This window comes from Ambystoma mexicanum, chromosome 1p (assembly GCF_040938575.1).
Source record: "Ambystoma mexicanum isolate Mex_15411 chromosome 1p, UKY_AmexF1_1, whole genome shotgun sequence".
Classification (NCBI taxonomy): domain Eukaryota; kingdom Metazoa; phylum Chordata; class Amphibia; order Caudata; family Ambystomatidae; genus Ambystoma; species Ambystoma mexicanum.
In genome coordinates this window covers 1,105,123,345-1,105,147,643 of record NC_090921.1, presented here as the reverse complement: position 1 = coordinate 1,105,147,643, position 24,299 = coordinate 1,105,123,345, and the positions used below count along the sequence as shown (strand labels likewise).

General features: G+C 45.9%; 1 pseudogene; it reads right to left on the bottom strand.

The window, feature by feature from the left end:
• Window positions 1-1,502: 1,502 nt before the first annotated feature.
• LOC138527503 (olfactory receptor 5G9-like) lies at window positions 1,503-2,498 on the bottom strand (annotated as a pseudogene).
• Window positions 2,499-24,299: the final 21,801 nt, after the last annotated feature.

The window sequence follows — 24,299 nt, the reverse complement described above, 5'->3', positions numbered from 1 at the left end:
CCTTGGCCAAGGAAACATGCTGTGTACTGCGTGGACACCCACGGGCCTTCCTGAAAGTGTACCCGACCCCCCACGCCTCCGGCCCCACACTACTAACGAAATTGGCTCCCGGACCACAGGAGAAGAAGGGAGAACGAAGCCCCCAAGCCTTGACTATAGGGAAGAAAACAAAGAAATGAACAAACCTCACTCAAACGAAATGTAACCATGGGTGGGCGGAGAGCAGTGTTTTATTTACAACACCGTTCGAAACGATACATTTTTTTAATATAACCTGCCCACTAGTGCACCCAGTACCCAACCACATCCTCCCGCAAAGGACCACCAATGCCACCTAACTGACAGGGCCCACGGTAGGGAAGGCTCGGGAGTAGTATAGAAATAGCTCTGAGTGCTCCCAACTGGTGTTCATTTGGTAGGGGAATGGGAAGGTAGTTTTTGTTTTGTGCACAGTTCTGTCTCGGTGCATGCTGAAGAGATCAAAAATCGAAGTGGCGAGTTTTTAGATATCTGTCTGACGGTGTGGTGTTTTTGGGTTCTAGAACATCACAGGCAAAAAAGCAAGTTCATGAGCATATTCCTTTACAACATGAAAACAGTCTAGTAATATCACCAATAAGCACCTACACTCAGTCTATCAGAATGTTCAGAATGCAGTCAATAACTACTGGTATTGACTGCATTCTGAATATTCTGACTTCAAAAGCAGACAGGGAAACAATAATAAAATTTCCAGGCAAGATGTCTTTCAACAAGACACTTCAAGATGTCTTTCAACGAGAACCTTTTCTTTAAATTGCAGCATCCTCTTTAGCACACCAACGAGAAAGCTCAAACTTGAGGAAATGCTTTCACTTTCTAAAAGAGAAACCTTTTACACGTTCCCCTCATGCATGATCATGTTAAACCCTCTTCTTGACTAACTTTGCAATTGAAATGCTATACATATCAATGCAAGCCTGTTGTTTAAATACTACAAACTAAAACCACATTTAGTTTACTAACTTAGTTTGTCAATTACTTTCGCATTATTAAACTAACGTTTTTTACTTCAGCACCCCAGCTCCAAAACATGTATTGCTTCTACCGTTATGTGCTAATAGCCTTCCAGACCCCAGGAGGGGTAATTATTGCTTTAGATAATGACCCTTCCCCAATTTATGGCCCTCGGCCTTGCCTCCAGACCATAACTTGATGGCGGATCATTATCCTATGATAATGAAGATGCTCTATGCCTTTAAGGCTGGGCAGGTGTGTTCTGATGTAGTCACTCTTTTACATTTACATGTCAGACTTGGGGAACTTTCACTGTCAGGTTGAAAATGTAGTTAATTGTATTGTATGTTGAAAATGTATACTGTATTATGCCACATGACCTCAACTTTAGTATGACTACTACGATTTAACTACGTCCGATTGCAGTAAATGAAAGCTGGAATCTCTGATAACTAATGTGTTGCATAGACTTCTCAGAAGAATAGGTTTTATACAAAAGACATTGCTCACCATTGTCTGTAGATCAGAGTTGAAAAGGGACCCTTCCAAAAACCCAGTTCAACATTTTGAGGGAGAACATTTTTTAATATGCTTTTCTTGAAGGCCTCCTTAACTTCAGTATTTCTCATACTGTATATGATGGGGTTACACATTGGGATCAACACGGTATAAAACACAGAAATGACCCGCCCCCTTTCGGGGTTGAAGCTGGAGATTGGCTTCATATAAACTGTCATGATAGTCGTATAGACTATGTTGACAACCATGAGGTGGGAGGAGCAAGTGAAGAAGGCCTGGGACCTCCCCTCAGAGGAGCAGATGCGTAGAACGGCGACAATGATTTGGAAGTAGGAGAAGAGGGTCAGGAGGAAAGCACAGAAGCCAATGACAACAGCGGAAGCAAACACGGCCACCTCATGGGCGCGGGTGTCGGCACAGGACAACTTCAGAAGTGGCTGGATTTGACAGAATAAATGCCTCATGTCTCTGGACTTCCAGAATGGCAAGCAGAATGTGAAGGTTGGGTGGAGAAATTAATTTGCAAGTCCACTGATCCAGCAGGCGAAGGTCAAAAGGACGCAGGTCCTGGGACTCACCAGGACGGTATAACGCAGAGGATTGCAAATGGCCACACTGCGATCGTATGCCATGATTGCCAGGATGAGGCATTCTGTAGCTCCCAGTTTTAACGTAAAAAACATTTGTATAGCGCAGCCCAAGAATGAAATGTATGTGTCATTGATCAGGAAAATGGCTAACAATTTGGGGACACATGTTGTGGTATAGCAGATGTCCAAAAAGGAAAGGTGGCTAAGGAAAAAGTACATTGGCGTTTGCAGATGAGAATTTATTCTTCGAAGCAGGATCAGAAGAAGGTTTCCTAACAGGGTCACTAGGTAGATGGTCAGAAAGAGCAGGAAGAACACAAAGTTCACCCACAAGACGGTGGAGAACTGGGTCAGAAGAAACCCTGCACCATGTGTATTGTTAGCACTTTCCATTTCCTTCCACCAGACTAATCTGTAATAACAAAAGAGACAAACTGTTATAAATGAAATTACCTGTCATCCCCAGATTTCACCTTTTACATTTCCACCCTCATCAACATTTTCAAAACGTTGTAAATTGTGCACAGGGGCCCACCTAGGTTTGCATTTGCATGCACTCTGGTCCTCTCCATGCAATTATGAAGAGCTAAAAAAAATGGAACCTGGGTAAAACAGGTTAAAACTCTAGTTTGCACTTTGAAGGGAAAAATGTAAATGCTTGTGGGAGGCATTTACAATGGAGTCTTAAGGAATTTGGCTGCTTTTAACAGGTTATAACAACTGGCAGATTCCATAGGAATGCCATGGTTTTCCTCCAGCAAGTTTCGTTTTGGTGAGTAGCGGCCAGACAGAAAAGGTAATTCTATGTCAAGACGGAGGCGAGCATTAAGCTTTCTCTTCTGTTTTGATTCACTCTCCAGCAGTTTCAACAAATACATCATATTTCGTGAAAATATAAAAACATTTTTTTTTTAAACTTCAAGTCCCATCATTCTCTGTAGTTCTAGTCTCTAGTCTCTGTGCCTTAGCCCTTCCTGTTCCTGTGTTCCTCCTCTTCTTTTCCTGCTCTCCAGATAAGTAACACGTTATTGTAGAGCTCCGTGAATTTGTTTATTTTATATGCATGAGATTGTGTGTTAATGTTTTTAATGAAGACAATGTTAGGAGATTAATTGTGAGACTCAGCGAAGCAAGCGCAGCGCGCAGCGTAACAGTTTATATTTGCTGAGGAGATTGGGCGGCCCCGTGCCGCATTACCCGACACATTAGGGGCCTGCCAATCTCCTCAGTTAAGACCGCAGCGCTCCGAAGCGCGATCGAGGGCTAGCGGCCCCCACCCTTGGGGGGGCGGAGCAAACGGCGCGAGTGGGAAGCTTTCCCTTCCCGCTCGCGCTAACAAGTGAGTTTAGCCCCCACCCTCGTGGAGGCGGCGCACGAGTACCCGGAAGCTCGCACTCTAAGGGAGGGAGAGCCCCCCTCCTTGTGAGAGTGAAGCGCGACTCACAATCACGTGGGCCAATGAGAGCGGGAGCACTCGGCTCCTGAGGGCCCCCCCTCCCTTGGGGAGGAGGAGCAATATACACGACATGGAGAGATTCCGGATTTTGAAGGGATTTCACCGCGTTAAGTGTTTCGGAGCATTAATAAGCTCAGGAATTTAATGTGAAGTGATAATACTGGAAGATAGACGGCAAAGTATATACTTTCTTTCATAAATCAGAAAGCCCATATCTGAAGAACCCTGCACAGCAGGAAAAAAGGGCAGACAGGTGCAGCCTCATAGAGTGGAGCAGTGGACTTGCACCTACACCTGGAAAGGTATTGGGAAGGCACCTAAACAGCATAATAATGTCTAACTTTGAGTGGAGTGATGAGGAGCAAGTGGCTATCTACCCAGAGGATTTAGCCCACAGCTTTAAAGAAGTGCTGGGAGACTCGCTCACAGAGGCAGTAGCACAGGGGTGAAACCCCTGCAAGACACGCTACATACCATAGAATTATACCTGAATACTCAAGGTAAATGCACCGGAGACAGCACATCCACCAGGGTCACTGCAGAGGACCCCAAGGGGTTTATCAAGGCCCGGAAGAGCAAGGACTCTTCTGACCCCCCGGGCCAAACTAAGGGGGCAAATACTGAGGCCCCGGAGGCTGTAGACGCTTTTAGTAAGCTAAGAGAAGCGTTCATAAAGAGAACACAGGTGCCGAGCCTCGAGACCCCCTACCCAGGGGATGATAATATGGGCAACATGGAGGGAAGTTTCCTCGAAGAGGAAATCCCAGAATCCCCTACCTCCTCGCAAGATGAGGCGGACAAAGAGGGGGACGAGAGTAGCCAGCCGAGGAAGAGGCTCAGAAAGCTCAACAATTTAGAGGAGGATGAGACCTCCAATATGTTTAACCCCGAGGATATCAGAAACCCAAGATCATCAGAATGGGTACCGTCGCCAAGAGTGGCAAAATACATGACGCAGAGATTGCAAAAGGCCTTAGAAAAAGAAGTCAGGCAAAGGATGAGGGCAGAGTGCCCGAAACCAGAGTTACCTGGGAAGATAGCAGAGGCTCCGGAGCTGGACCCGAAAATGTTGTAATTTGTCTCAAAAGCGAACAAGGACCCAAGAAAAGGCATTGATCGCTCTTGGAAAAGCTGTCAGGAGAAGCTTCTTGACATAGCGGGACCATTAGCGAAGATCATGGATCTGGCCGAACGTGCGAAGGACACGGGGGAAGAAGTGGACCCAGGAGTTCTGGCAAACTGGGCCCAGAGAGCAGTATGCTTGCTAGGCAATGCGAACTGCGCAATTTCTTCTGAAAGGGCTTCAGGAAAGGACTCCTACTAAAAATTGATCAGAAGTTAGGAGACATGTCGTCCTATGAAGCGGGCGAAGCCGCACAAGGCCTTCTATTCGGGGAAACCTTCAGAAAAGAAATGGGGAGGTTTGTTGGAACATACACATCCCTAGAAAAGGCCCAGGCATCTATGAAAAAGATTTTCCCGACACAAATTTTTGGAGGGACCGGTCGGTCTAGAGGCCGAGCGGCCGGTCGCTACCAAGCAGTCAGGAGGCCTCAAGGAAACAGAAGTAATTACTGGGAAAACAGACAGCCAGACGTCTTCTTCCCGGTTACCAGACATTTGGTCGAAAAAAATTGGCCGACCAGACAAATGGTCGAACCAATTTGGTCGAAAACCAAATGGTCGAATTTTTTTATTTTTTATTTTCACCTTTTTTTTTTTTTTTGGGGGGGTCCCCCCAACCTGCTTTTTTTTCTAAAAACCCATTTTTGTAAAAAACGAAAACCCGAAAAATAAATATATAATTAAAAAAAAAAATTCGACCATTTGGTTTTCGACCAAATTGCGTCGACCAAATGTCATTCGACCAGTTTTAGGTCGACCAAATGTCTGGACACCCTTCTTCCCACCAAGGGGTTGCTTCCCGAGAGGAAGACGTAGCAGAGGACAAGGGAGAGGACACAATTTTCCCACAGGTGAGAGTCTCAAATTATCCACCAGTTGGGGGGAGAACAGCAATATTCTGGGAGAACTGGCAAGCGCTTTCCAGCGATGCATGGGTGTCGCAGAGACTCCCAAGCAAAGTCAGGCGCCACGCCCTCTAGCGAAAACACGAAAAGAGATAGATCTTCTGCACACAGAACTGCTGCAGTTAGCAAAAAAACAGGCGATAGAACTGTGCGTGACCCCTCCCAAATTTGTGAGCAACATGTTCTTAGTTCATCGAAAGGACAAAGTGAGACCCGTAATAAATCTAAAAGACATGAACAGATGGGTAACTTACAACCTTTTCAAAATGGAAGGAACTCATCATCTCAGAGACACCCTCCGACAAGACAATTGGTTAGTGAGGATAGACCTCAAAGATGCTTATTTGACAATACCAGTTCGAAAACATTTCCGCCCATTCCTAGCATTCTACTGGGGCGAGCAATTATGGCAATTTGCTACCATGCCGTTTGGCCTGGCATCAGCGCCTTGGGCCTTCACAAAAATTATGAAACCAGTAGCAGCAGCGATCAGGGAGAAGGGGATTTGTATGATTATATACCTTGACGATATCCTACTGATGGCCAGCTGCAGGGAGACACTCCACTATCAGACCAACTGGGTAGTGAATCTCCTGACGTCACTGGGATTCCTAGTGAACCGAGAAAAATCGGAAATTAAACTAGTCAAGAGAATAGAATTTCTAGGTTTCGTTGTAGATACCAGATCAGCGACACTAGAACTTCCAAACAAAAAAATAAGAAACATAAAAAGAGAGATAAAGACATGTCTCAGCAGAGCAGTTATATCACTACGCACAATAGCTCGACTGGTGGGCCTCCTAGCAGCCTCCATACAAGCAATATTCCTGGGGCCCCTACACTATCGAGCCCTTCAGAGACTAAAGATAAGACACCTTCAGCAGGGTCTGCAATATCAACAGCTGGTCCACATCGACCAGGATGCCAGAATAGAACTGGAGTGGTGGGTAGCAAATATGGAAGCATGGAATGGGAGAGCCATTTTCGGCGATCGTCCAGACCTGACCATAGAGTCGGACGCCAGCAGAGCAGGCTGGGAAGCCCGTTGCGGAGACCTTCAGACAGGAGGGAAGTGGAGCTCAGAAGAACTCAAACTTCACATCAACTGTCTAGAATTACTAGCAGGGTCATTTGCGATCAAGGCGTTTACGAAAGGGAAAGTGAACTCCTGTATTCTGTTAAAAATGGACAACATTTCAGCAGTGAAATATATCAATCATCTAGGAGGAACGAGATTCAAACATCTGGCGGAGATAGCCAAGGATTTCTGGCACTCCTGCCTGGAATCAGGGATTTCGGTTGTAGCAGAATACCTGCCAGGATCACAGAATGTGATAGCAGACTGGAACTCCAGGTACCTCTCGGACTCCAGCGACTGGAAGCTGGACCGAGTAGTCTTTCGACAGCTGGAAGAACGTTGGGGGCCGGTCCATACAGATCTGTTTGCGTCCAGACTGAACGCACAGAAAAAGAGGTTCTTCAGTTGGAGATTAGACCCAGCAGCACCTGGAGTAGATGCCTTCCTGCAAGACTGGAGGGAACAGATTCTATACGCCTTCCCACCGTTCTTAATGTTGATCAGAGTGCTAGCGAAAGCTCGCAGAGAAGCGGCGAATCTGATACTGATAGCTCCAATATGGAAATCACAAGTTTGGTTCCCAGCTCTCATAGAAATGCTAGTAGGCTATCCGAGGATGTTACCACAAGGAGTGAACCTGCTCACGGACCCAGCTGGGTCATTTCACCCTCTGAGAGTGAGGGGGACGTTGCCATTGATGGCATGCAGGATAGCAGGAGACGCTGGAACCTCCCAGGCATTTCGGCGCAGGCTGCAAGTCTCATCGCCGAGTCTTGGGCACCCTCAACCAGAAGGAGCTCCGACGCAGCTTGGAATAAGTGGTCGTCATGGTGCAGAAGGAGAGATCTTCATCCCGTTCCTGCACCTTTAGTCGAAATACTGAACTTTCTGGCAGAACTTCTGCAGGATGGCAAAGCATATAGAACCATAGGAGTCTACAGATCTGTAATTTCAGCAGGTCATATACCACTTGATGGTACACCAGTAGGAGAGAATTTAGCAGTGATTAGACTCCTGAAAGGAATAAGATTTAGGAAGCCACCTCAACCCAAGTACAAAGTATTATGGGATGTTGTCATGTTCTGTTCGGCAGATCCGTGTCCCGGGAGGCACTTCAACATGGCCGCCGTGTATGGCGATTATAGCACACGCAACAGTCTAGATGATCTTTCCCAGAACACATTGCAGCGCTCTGATGTCACATCCTCCCAAGCAGCTTATCAACAGGATCCTCCAGGAGTCCAGTGCGTTGCTACTCTCTTAGGAGTATACAAACGCTTCGTGAGTCAGATTGTTAGTTTACCTCTGTGTTTCCTTATTTCTTATTCCTGACTTCGGCTGACACTCTCTCACCTCGTTACTTTTCCCTTTTTACTCTTGACTTCCAGACCGCTACAAAATCACGGGAAAATACTTGTCAGACTTTGGACAACTTTAACCACGCCCCTTTGGAGCGCGGTTCCAGCTCAGTTTCTCTTTGGTTCAGGAATACAGACCCTCGTCCTCCACGAGGTATTCCATACATCGTATATTCTTTCTTCTTTCATTAGCAGTCTAGGGAATCTAGTTATCGTTTTATTTTTCCTCTTCACGTTGTCATTTTAGCACGGATACCTACCTCAACATCCCAGGTCCACTGCCGAACTGCTTTGAGCTGTCTCCAGGAGACTACCTTTGTTTACGAACTGGTAGGCTTATATTTTATGGTTGTTTCTACTATTGGTAGTGATCATTAGCTATTCCTCTCTCTCTACCCGTCCTTTTCTATTCTGCTATTTTCCTTAGCCCAGCAATTCAGTACTTCTGGAAACTCCAGGCTATCTCGCCCTACCTCCACATCGATTTCTCCCTTTCTACTAATTGGGGGTAAGAATTAGAACTAAAGTTTCTAAGGGGATCTGGCCTCTGATAGACAAAGGATATTATATTCTAATCTATTTTGTATTCCTCATTAGAACTTAATACCAATCGCTAAGGAGCTCCCAAACTCTGAAGGTGAATTTTCAGCCCGCGTTGGAACATCCCGATGATACAACGCTCTCAAGCAGCTCTCCACAGGGTTTTTTCCCCCGTGAGGGTTTCCCTGGGCACCTCTCGGGGATCAAGCCTTTGAGCAGGACTCCGGAGGGGTTTTCAGGGGAATTCCTAATATCTTCAGGGAGAGTCAGCGAGATCCATTCCAGGTACCCACCGGGCCATAGGACATTTCTCTTCGTCCATTCTGCCCAGGTAGGTGATTTTCTGTTTTCCTTCTCTATTTACCTGGAGCAATTGATAAGTATATCTAACATTGTATATTTGCTGACAGTTAGCAACGCCAGAAAAGAAAGTAGTCAGAATCTCTGACTAGCTCCAAGTGATTAGAGTCGGTTTCAGAGAAACCCCTTAACATGGATCCTCAACAGCAGCAGATCCAGCAGCTTATTGCTGCGGTACAGTCTTTAACGACTGAGGTGCAACAACTTAAGCAGGAGAATAATTCCCTCCGACAGCACCAACAACAGGCAGCTCAACAGGCTTTAGCCTCTCGCGTACCTCATTGTTCAGAGGTTCCTCCTGGTCCATTACCAGGCGGTCAGTTCGATGGGAACCCTCATAAGGTCAAAGAATTCCTAGATTCTTGTTCCGTACAATTTACGTTCAAGGGGGCATTTTTTCATACCGATCGAGACCGTGTGGGTTACATGGTCTCACAAATGACAGGACCAGCCTTAGCCTGGGCAACCCCTTTGATTACTAGTAATAATCCCATTCTGGACTCACATACTGCCTTTTGTAACAGTATTCGCACCATGTTCGGCCGACAAGAAATCCGGGTGGCCTCCCAAGAACATCTCCTTGATTTCAAACAAGGAAATCTTGATATACTAACCTATATTACTAAATTTAAGCAGATGGCAAGTGAGACCACCTGGTCCGACGATGCCCAGGTTACGATCTTTAGGAGAGGGTTATCGGAAGAACTTAAGGACGAAGTGTCCAGAGTACCGCGGCCCACCGATCTAACAGAATTCATCGCTCTAGTTCTACAGCTAGATTACCGTATGAAGGAGAGACTGTTAGAAAGGAGAAAAGGCCGGATTCCTCGATTCACCTCTAACTTTCCCCACTCGCCCCGGACTCAGGTTACAGAAGAACCTATGCAGTTAGGATCAACAGCAAGAGGGCCTTTAACGCCAGAAGAACGGAATCGCAGAAAGACCTTAGGCTTGTGTATGTATTGTGGCGCCAATACTCATACTGTACAAGACTGCCCGATTACCCCACCTAGGCGCTCGGGAAACGCCAGCGCCCGGTCGTAAGAGGAACCACGATCCGGGATCCCACTCCTCAGCCAGGTTCCTCACAGTCTTTTCATTCTTCTATGTGTACTAGCCATCCTGATACCAACATGGTAGTGTTAAGGATCTCATTTTCCTTTGGAGATAGAATCTTACGGGATATCCCAGCACTTATCGATAGCGGAGCTGCAGGGAACTTCATTGATGACCACTGGGCTGCTTCACATGGCATCCCACGCTCCTCTAAGGCAGAATCAATACCAGTGGAAAGTGTTGACGGAAGTCCACTGATTTCAGGACCTATCAAAGACCAGACCAGCCCTCTGTTGATGTCCATTGCATCTCATCGGGAGAACCTTACCTTGGATATCATCCGAGCAGCTCATCATCCCATCATCTTGGGTATACCCTGGCTCAAAAAGCATAATCCATTCATAAACTGGACCGCGGGCTCTTTTTTCTTAGGGTCTGAATATTGTCTGACACACTGCATAGGGGATCAACAAAAGGTACTCGTAGACTCAATGTCCACTCTCCAGGATTCACCAAGGGTTACGATTCTAAACCAGATTGCCGGTCTTCCAGAAGCATACCAACAATACCGAGAGGTATTTGCTGCTACTGAATACAATCAATTACCTCCTCACAGAAGAGATGATTGTACTATTGAGCTAATTCCAAATCAACCTTTACCTTTTGGTCGGATGTACATCCTATCTAATAACGAAAAAGAGGTATTACGAGACTACCTTAGAACCAATTTAATGAATGGATTGATCACTGAGTCAACTTCACCAGCAGCCGCTTCCCTGTTCTTTGTTGCAAAAAAAAACACTACTGAACTCCGTCCTTGCATAGACTTTCGGGGACTGAATAAGATCACAGTTCCCGATAAGTACCCGATGCCCTTAATTCCTGACATCTTAGAGGCTGTTAAAGGGGCCACCATCTACTCAAAATTAGACTTAAAAGGAGCTTACCACCTTATCCGAATAAAATCAGGAGACGAATGGAAAACGGCATTTCGAACCCCTTTTGGCCACTTCCAATATAGAGTGATGCCTTTTGGCCTTTCTAATGCTCCTGCTATCTTCCAACGATTTATGGACCATCTGTTCGCCGACCTCCTCCTTCACAATGTCATTGTTTATTTAGATGACATTTTAGTCTACTCCAACACAGCACAGGAACATGAGAAACATGTAGAAGAGGTTCTACGGCGACTCCAGCTGAATCATTTATACTGCAAACTGGAAAAGTGCTCTTTCCATCAGCCCCAGGTTTCTTATTTGGGGTATGTTCTATCCGCCAAAGGAATAGCTATGGACCCAGAGAAGGTGTCTGCTGTTCAGGACTGGCCTACACCTGCCTCCTGTAAAGACATTCAACGTTTTGTGGGGTTTTCGAACTTCTACCGATGATTTATACCTGAATTCTCCAGACTTACACAGCCTTTGACAAATCTTCTGAAGAAGGGGGTACCTTTTCTTTGGACAGAAACAACAGATAAAGCCTTTAAGAGGCTTAAGGATCTTTTTACCTCAGCTCCAGTGTTGCTAACCCCTGATCAGAACCGTCGGTTCATTGTGGAAACCGACGCCTCTCAATACGCTCTAGGGGCGGTTTTGCTTCAAATAGACAACTCTGATCTTGAACGACCTGTAGCGTACCTGTCTAAAACCCTTGCTCCGGCGGAGCTGAACTATACGGTACTGGAGAAAGAATTATTGGCTATCAAACGAGCATTCGAAGAATGGCGCCATCTACTATTGGGAGCCAAATTTCCAGTGGAAGTCCGGACAGATCATCATAACCTCCGGATCCTCCAATATGCCCAAACATGTAACAGCCGTCAAGCCAGATGGGCTCATTTCTTTTCTCCATTTCGAATCATGTTCACATTTATCCCAGGAAAGGAAAATCTCAAGGCTGATACTCTATCCCGTAAGGAACAGCTCCCGAACAACCCGTTTAGGTCTGAACCCATCTTCCCTTGTAGGGCTCTGGAACTGCATACTGTGCCTGATTTCCTCTCACGTCTGAAATCACAATCCTGTCCTATTGCCAAAAAAGAACTACCACGGTCTACACAACTGGCGTTAACTTTGGAAGACGGTTGCTATTTCTTTGGGCACAGAGCGTATATTCCGACACGAACACTTCAGGAAGAAGTGCTCAACATGTGCCACAGTTCAAAATCAGCTGGACATAGAGGTTTTTTCTCCACCCAAGAATTGGTTTCTCGTTTCTTTTGGTGGCCATCATTAAGAAAGGACATAAAAGAATATGTTAAATCCTGTCCCATATGTCTCCAAACTAAAACGTCTCGACAAGCTCCTCTAGGACTCTTGGTCAAGCTGCCCTTGCCTTCACGACCGTGGCAAATAATTTCCACAGATTTCATAGTGGATCTACCACCATCACGAGGATGCTCAGCCATAATGGTTACTATAGATACTTTTACTAAGTTGGCACATTTCATTCCGCTTGCCGGAGTGCCGTCTGCTGCCTTGATGGCTCGCCTCTTCATCAACCATATTTTCATCTTACATGGCTTACCAGAGACAATCATTTCGGACAGAGGTTCACAATATACCTCCCAGTATTGGAAACTTGTCTGCCGTCATCTTGGAATCTCACGGGCTCTCAGTTCAGGCTATCACCCCCAATCCAACGGCCAGACAGAAAGACTCAACCAAACCTTGGAAGGATACCTCAGGAGCTATGTCTCCGCGGCTCAGGATGATTGGAAGGATCTATTACCTTTAGCGGAGTTCGCTTATAACAATTCTTTTCACTCGGCAATCGGTACTTCTCCGTTCCATTGTTCCTATGGGTTCAACCCATCGTCATTTCCTACCTTGAAGAAGTCTGAGTCCAAATTTCCTGATGTAGATTTCCTGATGGATCAAATCCGGCAGGGTCATCGCACAGCTATCACTGCGCTTCGACAATCCCAGGAAAGAACAAAGCATTTTGCGGACCGTCACCGGTCCCCAGCCACGATAATCAAACCAGGAGACTGGGTTTGGCTGTCATCTCATTTTCTCCCTCGACATCTAGTCCCGTCCAAACTTTCTCCCCGATATTTTGGACCATTTCAGGTGATCGCCACAATAGGATCAGTTTCCTTCAAACTCCGTCTACCGAGCACATGGGCTCGCATCCATCCGGTGTTTCATGTTTCTCAATTAAAACCAGACAATCGGAGTTCCTTTCACCCTAAAACCTCTATCCGTCCTCCACCAGTTATGGCCTCTTCCGGACCTGAATTCGAGGTCAAAGAGATATGTGATTCACGGTATCACCGGGGCCACTTACAATATCTAATTGACTGGAGAGGCTACACACCCGCGGATAGGAGTTGGGAACCTAAATCAGCTGTACATGCGCCCAAACTAGTAAAAAAGTTTCATCTATTGCATCCTGACAAACCAGGAGGGAGCGGTCCTAAGAAGGGGCATACTGTCATGTTCTGTTCGGCAGATCCGTGTCCCGGGAGGCACTTCAACATGGCCGCCGTGTATGGCGATTATAGCACACGCAACAGTCTAGATGATCTTTCCCAGAACACATTGCAGCGCTCTGATGTCACATCCTCCCAAGCAGCTTATCAACAGGATCCTCCAGGAGTCCAGTGCGTTGCTACTCTCTTAGGAGTATACAAACGCTTCGTGAGTCAGATTGTTAGTTTACCTCTGTGTTTCCTTATTTCTTATTCCTGACTTCGGCTGACACTCTCTCACCTCGTTACTTTTCCCTTTTTACTCTTGACTTCCAGACCGCTACAAAATCACGGGAAAATACTTGTCAGACTTTGGACAACTTTAACCACGCCCCTTTGGAGCGCGGTTCCAGCTCAGTTTCTCTTTGGTTCAGGAATACAGACCCTCGTCCTCCACGAGGTATTCCATACATCGTATATTCTTTCTTCTTTCATTAGCAGTCTAGGGAATCTAGTTATCGTTTTATTTTTCCTCTTCACGTTGTCATTTTAGCACGGATACCTACCTCAACATCCCAGGTCCACTGCCGAACTGCTTTGAGCTGTCTCCAGGAGACTACCTTTGTTTACGAACTGGTAGGCTTATATTTTATGGTTGTTTCTACTATTGGTAGTGATCATTAGCTATTCCTCTCTCTCTACCCGTCCTTTTCTATTCTGCTATTTTCCTTAGCCCAGCAATTCAGTACTTCTGGAAACTCCAGGCTATCTCGCCCTACCTCCACATCGATTTCTCCCTTTCTACTAATTGGGGGTAAGAATTAGAACTAAAGTTTCTAAGGGGATCTGGCCTCTGATAGACAAAGGATATTATATTCTAATCTACTTTGTATTCCTCATTAGAACTTAATACCAATCGCTAAGGAGCTCCCAAACTCTGAAGGTGAATTTTCAGCCCGCGTTGGAACATCCCGATGATACAACGCTCTCAAGCAGCTCTCCACAGGGTTTTTTCCCCCGTGAGGGTTTCCCTGGGCACCTCTCGGGGATCAAGCCTTTGAGCAGGACTCCGGAGGGGTTTTCAGGGGAATTCCTAATATCTTCAGGGAGAGTCAGCGAGATCCATTCCAGGTACCCACCGGGCCATAGGACATTTCTCTTCGTCCATTCTGCCCAGGTAGGTGATTTTCTGTTTTCCTTCTCTATTTACCTGGAGCAATTGATAAGTATATCTAACATTGTATATTTGCTGACAGATGTATTGGTGGTGCTGAAACTGCTATCAGACTGGCCTAGCAACAGATACCTATCACTGGAACAACTATCAGGGAAACTAGCCATGTTACTGTGTATGGTATCGTGCAGGAGAGTGGCAGACGTGAGGGCACTAGAAATAGATAGGAAAACATATGGACCGGAAGGAGTAACCTTTCATCTGGCGAAGAGAACTAAAACAGACTCATCTACAATCACATATCCATACATGCAGGACTATCCGAAATGGTGCGTGGCCTCATGTTTTAAGGAATATGAGAGTAGGACAGCGGAAATGAGACCAGTAGGAACAACCCAACTACTTATAGCGTGCAGAAAACCACACAAAGGCGTAGCAGCAGCCACAATAGCGAGATGGGTCAGAGATATCATGAGCCTAGCGGGCATTGATGTAGCTGCATTTGGAGCACACTCTGTCAGGGGAGCGATGGCATCTAAAGCATTAGGGCAAGGCGCAACCTTACAAGATATCATTAAGGCAGCAGATTGGGCTACTGATAAAACATTTAGGACGTTTTATTTTAGACCAATCAACTCGATAGCAGGAGCAGTAGCAAGAAGCTTTGAACAAGCTTAATGCTCGCCTCCGTCTTAACATAGAATGAAGATTCCCCCTGCTAATAGCGCAGGAAGCTCTTGATTCTATTAAAGACAAGGAGGCGAGCATTAAATTCCCGACCCAGATACACAGAAAACAGGAGGGGTATGGTAATGAAGGAAATATGAATTGTGAATATCCATGATGACCGTTTTTTTCCTCAGAATAGGGTGTGTATTCCCAGCCCTACCATATCTCTATTGTTTACTTTCTAACACTAGGAGATGACCAAAGGAACGGGTGAATTCTATTCGAGGAGGTTGGATTGTTCCGATCAGATTGCAAGTTCCGAGGCAAGAGATCGAAATCTGCTGAAGCAGGAAAAGTGAAGTTGTAGGGCCCGTTGGCAAGTTAATGTTACAGAGGATTACAGTTAAGCAGTCAAAGAAGAGGAGGAACACAGGAACAGGAAGGGCTAAGGCACAGAGACTAGAGACTAGAACTACAGAGAATGATGGGACTTGAAGTTTAAAAAACAAATAATAAGTTTTAATATTTTCACGAAATATGATGTATTTGTTGAAACTGCTGGAGAGTGAATTAAAAGAGAAGAGAAAGCTTAATGCTCGCCTCCTTGTCTTTAATAGAATCAAGAGCTCACTGCGCTATTAGCAGGGGGAATTTTCATTCTGCTGTGTGCCCCAGCTCTGCCTGGTGTATGCCTTTTTACTCCAGGTGTTCACATCTACTTTAACACTCTGGACATTTGAAGACTGTCTGGCCCTAGAGGTCTGGTCATGGGAAAGTGAGTCTGAGCTTGACCTGGGAAGAGCAAAGGTAACTGATGATACGGAAGGATCTCCTTTGATACTGCTGCATATTATTGAAGCCAGACAGTCTGCCTGCCCAACGCAGGCCGGGTTCAGCTCACGTGCATGCCAAACCTATGACCAGACTTAGCTCTTAACCAGTAACAATCAAGAACATTTTCAGAAAAGTACTAACATTTTCTTTCCGGGTTGACACATTTGGGAGTCTCCCACTATGCAAATGCCATATTTTAATGTATATCTGTGGTCAAATACACTTTGTAAACTTTAATACAATATTGCCAGGGTGGATGATGGGAGGGCCTCATGAACGTTGCGCTACAACTTTGTGTATCCTAAGCTATGTGGTCATATGATGTCCCTTAGCATAAAGAGACGATCTATTTTAGGCCAGCAGGGCCCGCTGGATAATGTGTGGCAACCCACTGCTGAGAGTCATTCAAACTATAAATGACAGACAAACACTGCCATAGGGCGTGGAATCTCACAGGCTGTAAATATGGGTGGAATTAAAAATCATCTGGCTAGGGTACATGTTATCACCGTTAAGAGTCTTGCATGCTAAGGGGTGAGCTGTTTTGCAGGAAGTGACTTCATGGATCATTGACATCAGACCAGATAGTAAGACTCACTTCACGCACAGTGGGACCATTCTCCCTAAAATACAGCAGTTTCTTTAATAAAACCTGTTCAAAATTTCTCTCGGACAATTCATAGCATTATCACCTTTTTCTCTGATCTACAGCCCTTGGCATGTGGTGTGCCGCAGTGTTCATTGCTGGCCCCGCTTTTTTTGTTCTTAAATTCGGTGTATTCGTTTTTGCGAAACAATCACAATGTAACGTTACAAAGACATATCGTAACAAAGTGCATTGAATAACACAATTCAAGCATCCATTGTACTTTTCAGAATCACAATGAGTTACACTGAGGTCCACATAGAGAAAACAATGGACGCTTAACAGCCATCGGTGATGTGATGCAGCATATCTTCCCTCCAGTGTTCATTCTCCCATTGTCATCCTTATCAAGAGCAAGCAGACCCACTGGACACCCATCCGGAGCACTGCAGGGCACAAGGAGAAATCCTCATCATCCCCAGGAGACTCTTGACCCATGTCCCACAGGATTTAGAAGCATCAGTCAAGCAGTGGATACAGATGACAAGCACTGAGCGCCCTCTTGGCCACTACTCTTCCTGATTCACCTGCCCTTAATATTACACTCCCTTTCCTTACATGCTTAGTTTATAGCTAGAGGGCTCACAGTGCAGCCCTTATGTCTCTTGGGCAGTGGTGTATCCAGAGAGTGGCCTTGGGTGGCTCATGCTACCACGGGAATCTGATTGGCCACCCCAGGTGACACCTCATTATCCTAAACTATGATCTTTAAACTTTAAACACAGGAATGTAAAACACTAATGTTAGTAATTAAAGTAGATGTGGTTAGTGGAGACAAATAGTAAATTAATGCTAATCAGACGTGTGTGTGGGTGTGTGTGTGTGTGTGTGCGTGTGCGCAGGCTCGAACTTGATGCCACCCCTGCATTAGTCAGTGCCCAACTTGGGCCACCCCAGCCAAAAGAGTCTGGGCACACCACAGCTCCTGGATGTAATTGACCAAAATGCCTCCTCCTCGTCATTAGAGTATACAAGATCCCTTACACCACCAACGATGCACTGGAACAACCAATCTACCATCTTGCGTGACCTAAGAAAACAACACAGAATGCAAATCTGTTTGACACAAAGGTATGTATAACTTGCACCACACCTGTGGACACATGCCGCAGGCATGGCTCCCATTCCATGCACTCTAGAATGCAGCTATGGTTATGCAAATCCAGTCTAGCAGCAAGCATAGCCATCCACACTGAAACCCCTGACTTACCTCAACACCACTGCCATTAGTATGCAGCGACAACCTACGTAAAACCTTTGGTCTATCTGGGCACACATTGAATCTCCTACAATAGCACTCTATCATAATCCACCAACAACACTCACTGATGTGCCTCACCTCAGGGTTGCTTACTGGGTCCCAGGCAACCCTCCTAAATCCTATCCTGGCAGAATGCACACACGCATCTTAAACCTAACTCTTAGAATCTCCCATACATGGACTTCGATCCCTGAGGACGTTCCAACCACAAAGCGCATTGAGGCCATACAAATGGGGAAAGGGCGCTGTATAAATGACAATTACAATTACAACTATCCACTGAATATAGACTGGGGTATTCGGCCGTATCCAGCTCGTCCCTATCTTCCACTGCACTAGCGTTAGAGCAAGGCCTAGAATCCTTTGCTTTTTCATTACGCAGTTCCCAATGTCAGTAACACTTTGAGAGCATATTACAGAATGTTTGAATCTAAAAGTAGATTAATTTCTCACAATACTTTACCCCAAAATGTTGCAATTATTGGACATTCCTATAACATATGGATCAAGGTAGCTGCAGCACTTCCGCAGTTTATGCAGGTCTGTTCACTCTCGGGGTATATAGTGTGTTGAAATAGAGACCTATAGTAGCGTGTACGTTTTTTAAGATGAGTTAGTCTTAGTCTATTGCCGCATTAAGTGATGCGCTTCAGGTTTGAAGGCAAGACTTTGCCCATTGCTCTCCCAGAATGTAGATATTCCGGTCGCGCTCCCATTTGCCCTTAGCCACAATAGGGTGCCTCAACCAATTTTCACAGATTTCCTCATACACGGCTATATCCAGATGTCTGGATCTGCCAGCAGAGGGTATATTCCAAAATGCATCAGTAACACTAGGGTCTATAGGGTATTCGGCCATCTAGTGTGCATAATCGATCACACCGCCCCAAATCTAAATTCGCTAAATGCTGCCTACCTATTTTGGCATTCAATAAATTCCCTGTCTGGGAAAAGGTTGCATGTTAATCATATTGAATCTTGTGGGTTATCCGTATCGCGAATAGTAACTATGATGGTGCGTGTTATGGACAACCGTTACAGGTCCACGAGAGGACACAACAGGGTCTTTATCCCTAAATAGCTCTGAATTGTCATTCATTCGTGGTCCAGCCAGTGGCGTCTCCAGGAATCAAATTTAGGGGGGGGTACAGAAGCGGACACAGTCAAAAGTAGGTGGGCCGCCTATGAAAGAGCTATTAGTATGCTTTCCCAAACTGACGTGGGCTCCACACCTGGCATCCTTCCCCGCACCATTCAAGACCCAGGCCCTATGCCTGGCATCCTGCCTCCCCTCAACCAGAGCCCATCCTTCTACCCCCACCATGAAAAGCCCAGGCCCCTTTCATCCTGCCTCCCCAGTGCCTAGGCCTCATACCTGGCATCCTTTCTTCCCCACCACCCAGGGCCCTGGAACCATACCTGGCATTCTGCATCCTCACCACCGATAGCCCAGGCCCCATACCTGGTATCCTAGTTCCCTACCACCAGAGCACAGGCCTTATACCTAGTCTATTTGCCCTCCCCCATTATCCATGGCCATTCCTCAACAGCCAGAGGCCAGAGCGCATGCCCCATACCTTGCGTCCTACCTCCCCACCACCATAGACTTGGCACCTATATGGCACCTACATGGCATCCTACCTCCCCACCAACATACCCCAGGCCACATATGTGCCATTTGGCTGCTCTGCCACCAGAAACCAAGCCCCATACCTGGAATACTGCCTTCACAACAGCCAGAGGCCAGAACACAAGCCCAAAACCGGTCATCCTTTCACCCACAACACCAGAGCCTAAGCCCCATAACAATGCTTTCCATTGATATAAGCAAATAAATGACTAACTGTGATTTTTCCGAAGTGAAAAAGGTTGCTCCCAGTTCTTATCAGGTGGTTTGTTGAGCAATGTATGGTAACAGTAAGTAACAGTAACTACCTGAAAATCATCCTACACCCTACAGCAAACAGCCCATCTTCACATACAACTCCTTACTGAATTAATACGGATTACACAATAGAATGCATTGCACCCAAAGAAATTCCCTAAATAGCACACTAACCTCCCACAGATACACTGGTACATCTCCCCACACTCCTTAAACCCCACAAGGACAGACACAATAATCACATAAAAAATTTAAGTTAAGTACCTGGAGCACACATTAACCACTGCTCCAGACCACTCACAAAATATATAACACAAGTCATGGAACTCTAGAGGTAATTTCCACCTATTTACCAATCCGGACTGCCTGCTGCTGCTGAGAGACGCCAATATTGTATGTCTACAAGAGACCTGGATGACCTCGACCCTATTTCTAGATGGCTACCAAATCTATGACCAGTTGGCCAGACAGAACTTGGGGGTAGACCAGCTGTGGGTCTTCTGATCGCTGTAGATAACTGCTTAGGCCTCAAGGGTAATGCCCTTTTGGGCCTTCCTTTTGGGGCCCTTGGTGTGGATCTTTCATCCAGAAATGGCGATTTGAAGTTATTAATTATAAATATCTACTGGCACAGTGGCATGGCAGCGATTGATGCATTTGTTACAGATATTTCTCAGGTTATATTTAATTGGTCCTCCATTAATGACTCTGGGCACGTTCTGCTAGCGGGGGACTTAAACTGTGAATGTGTATTTGAGAAGCCTCCATGGGAAACTTGTGTGATGAATATGGCGGCTCTATGTTGCTCCAGGAAAACACAAGCAGGTTTTGCATGGTATGTTGGGCTGGGCAACGTTGGACTACAGCCCCTGGTGGGTTATTCAAACTTCCAAACTGATGATACTACTTGGCATACCTGGTGACCTGGAGACTCTACCTCCATGCTTGATTGTATCTTTGTGGATGACCATCTATGGAAAAGATGTATATCGTTCAAAATTAACATGAATAACTGGAGCGATCATGGTATTCTAACAGCCACTTTTAAGTTAAATTGCCTCAATGGGACACTGCAGACTGAGCTACAGGTTACACCTAACCCACCTGGTACTGCTGTTCGATGGCCACCAAAAAACATTGACACCCTTAACCAAAATTTAAGGGCAACGCTCAATCAAACAACTCTTGAGTGGAAAATGGCCACCTTTAACACAACAGCTGTCATGTCTCTTGTGAAAGCAGCAGTAGATGAACTAGGTTAACAGTCTCTTAATCATGTCCCTGTTTCTCGGCATATCCATTGCTACAATCCTGACTTGGCAATGGCTAAGAATACCATGCGAAAAGAGCTTCGGAGACTTAGGTCTTTGAATCTTGATGGGGCAATACTATCTGGAGCCATTAGAAAGACGAAACAAACGTATAAAAATCTGTGTAAAACACTTAGGCATCGTCTTCTGCAACAAGACGCTGAACTAATGCTCCAGATCCTTATCAGGTCGAATGTGGGGGCATTTTGGTCCATTGTTAATAGACAAGATACCCATTTGGCTACCGCCCTATCAAACCAGATCCTGGAACAAGTATGGTTGGACTTTTATAGCAACAGATTTGCCCTTAAACCATCTCAGGGGGGTGATAACTCCATAGACAGTACACCAACATATCCCACTCTTAAATGGGAGCCCTCCATTGAGATCGATACTGTTTTGGGTTTGATTGTAAAATGCAAAAGATGTAGAGCGCCTGGCCCTAACGGGCTAACTAACAATACATTTAAGTCTGATCCAAACTTATGGGCCAACCTTTTGTGCTATGAGTTCAGAGACATACTACAATCTGGAGTTTGCCTGGACTCATGGTCCTTAGCAAATGTCATACCGATCTTTAAATGTGGCAGTAGGTCTGATCCAAAGAATTTTCAGCCTATTGCCGTGATAGACGCAGATTGCACAATCTTTTCTGCCCTACTTCTCTCCCATTTTAAGGAATGGGAAAAAAAGCTGTCATCCCTTGAGCTCTTTCCAGACTGGCTTTCGCAAATCCCATACTACTAATATCAATGGAATTGTGGTAAAATGCATCCAGAATGCTGCCTGGTGTAGGGACAGGGCCCCCATCTTTATGGCCTTGGTGGACCTCTCGGCAGCCTTTGATTGCATTGATTGCTAAAGGCTGCGGTGCAAGCTTGCACTTTGGGGTCTGCCAAGGGGCCTACTGAGTCTGTTGGAGGGGATCTATAACAACTCTGGTATTAGAATACATCTAAATCAAAAGGGTGATTTGTCATCTATTGTCCATACACATTCTGGGGTCAGACAGGGGTGTGTCTTAGCCCTATGGGTGTTCAATCAGTACGTTTCTGATGCAGCTGAACATCTGGACAAGGTGGGTCTACTAGCTCCAAGAATGGGCTCCACTAAGATCGTATGGTTGGCTTATGCGGATGACTTCCTGCTCTTCGATTCAACTAAGGTGGGGCTCCAGCGCCTCTTGGATATTTTTGCCAACTATGCCAAGATTAATGGCCTGATTATTAATCCCCCCAAGACTAAAATCCTCACATTATCTAAAAGACCTCATAAGAATCCAAGCCATTCTTGGAACTTGGAGGGGGCTAGAGTGACCACCTCTAACAGCCTAATCTATCTGTATCTGGGCTACTATGTTGGTGCATGCCGGGGCTCGAGAGGGCAGCTTGATTTGCTTCTTAACAAAGCTAAGGCACTGGAAAACGGCAAATCCGGTTGATTTTCCATAAAACCAGCCCTCCTCTTCTTTGAAGGGAAAATCGCCCCCAAATTGACATATTGTTACGCTGACCTGGTCTCTGTAAGGCGTTGGGGCACGGTTGCAGCCCTCCCTGAACTTGAATCACCCCCTTCAGGCCTCTCCCTCAGTAGAAAAGCTGTGAGCGGTGGTACGTGGTGATACTGCTCCTGCGTGGAGATAAGAGTGTGTGAGTGCACCAATCTGTAATTGTTGTACCTCTCGAACCCTTCACCCCAAGTACAGTTTCTATGAGCATACTCCGGCCCATAAAGCTCACCTGTGAATTATGGAAGATAAGCTCTTCGTCCTGCTACTTCTGTCAGGGGCGCGTCGAATGGGATCTAGTTCCTTCACTGATCCCTGATAAGGATTAGTCCAGTCTAGCTATGACTATGCTTCTCCTTATGATTGGTAAGTCTTTTTTTAGCTCTTGTGATGGTGTTCATCTGTTTTTATGTCTTTATATGTTGCTCCTATTTATGTCCGCAATAATGTCTGTCTTCTGTCTTCTTCCCATAGATGGAAATGCGGCCTCAATGCAGCTGTGAGATGCGAGAGGTGGCCGGATGGAAGATGGATGCTACCGCAATGTTCGACAGCAGGTAAGTGATGGTTTAAGGAAAAGCGATAAGTACGTCAAAGCGCAACCTTAAACTGACTGTTTTTTTCGATGTCTAACCTTGTCTTCTGTTTTTCCTTGCAGGCGCTGCTGTCGACGATGGAGCGAGTTGTGCTGCGGTGCTAAGATGAAGATTTCGGCATTCTGGAAAGTGTAAAGATGAATACCTGGTTCGCTGAAGAGATGTACAGGTAAGAACAGCTTCCCCCAGTTGGTAAGTATTCTGGCAGGAAGCAGGATGTCCAGGAAGCTGGATCTTCAAAGGTAAGTCTGACCTCAGGTGACGGTGAGCGTTACGCTGCGTGCAAGTGCAGAATAACGTGAAGCATCTGTCTTGAGGATTGGGGCAGCTTATATAGCTGAGATCGTGGGCACGCCCATTAGGGCCGTCTTACCAACCACACTCTGCCACTCCTAGAGAGTGAGCACGTGTGAAGGCAATCCAATAGCAGCCACACCCAAGAATACACTTGGAGCTGCTTAATGGATGGAATGTTCGAGGTTAATGCATCTGAAGTGCTATGTTCATAATAAAAGCTTTTTGGTGTTAAATGGATGTTCTTGTTTACTTTTGTTCATGAGCCTGGTGCCAAAGGTGCCAGGACAGTGTCCACCCAGGTCTCCTGTGCATGATACCCCTGCATGCCTGTGCCCCTGACTTCATGACCATGACAGCACTCCCCCTCAAAGCCCCTCTCAAGGGTGGTCCTCCTCCAGGTCCTGGTTTGGTGGGATTATTGCAATGGAACTGTCTGATTAAACTCGGAGCATGGACGTGTTCACTGGGTTCCCAAGTTCGGTCTTGAGGTCTGTAACCTTTCCAGTCCAGACATGAAATACGGGGTGAATTTTCATGTGAGATGGTAACTCCAATTTCATGGCGACAGGATTGATTATGGACTTTATAGTATGGGGGCCAGGTATCTTGGGCGGAAAGCTCTTGGCCTCTTCAGTGGATTATATTTGGATGCTAACCACATCTTTTCTGCAATCTGGTAGGCAGGAGCTTCCTTCTGATGTCAATTAGCAAACACTTTTTGTCTT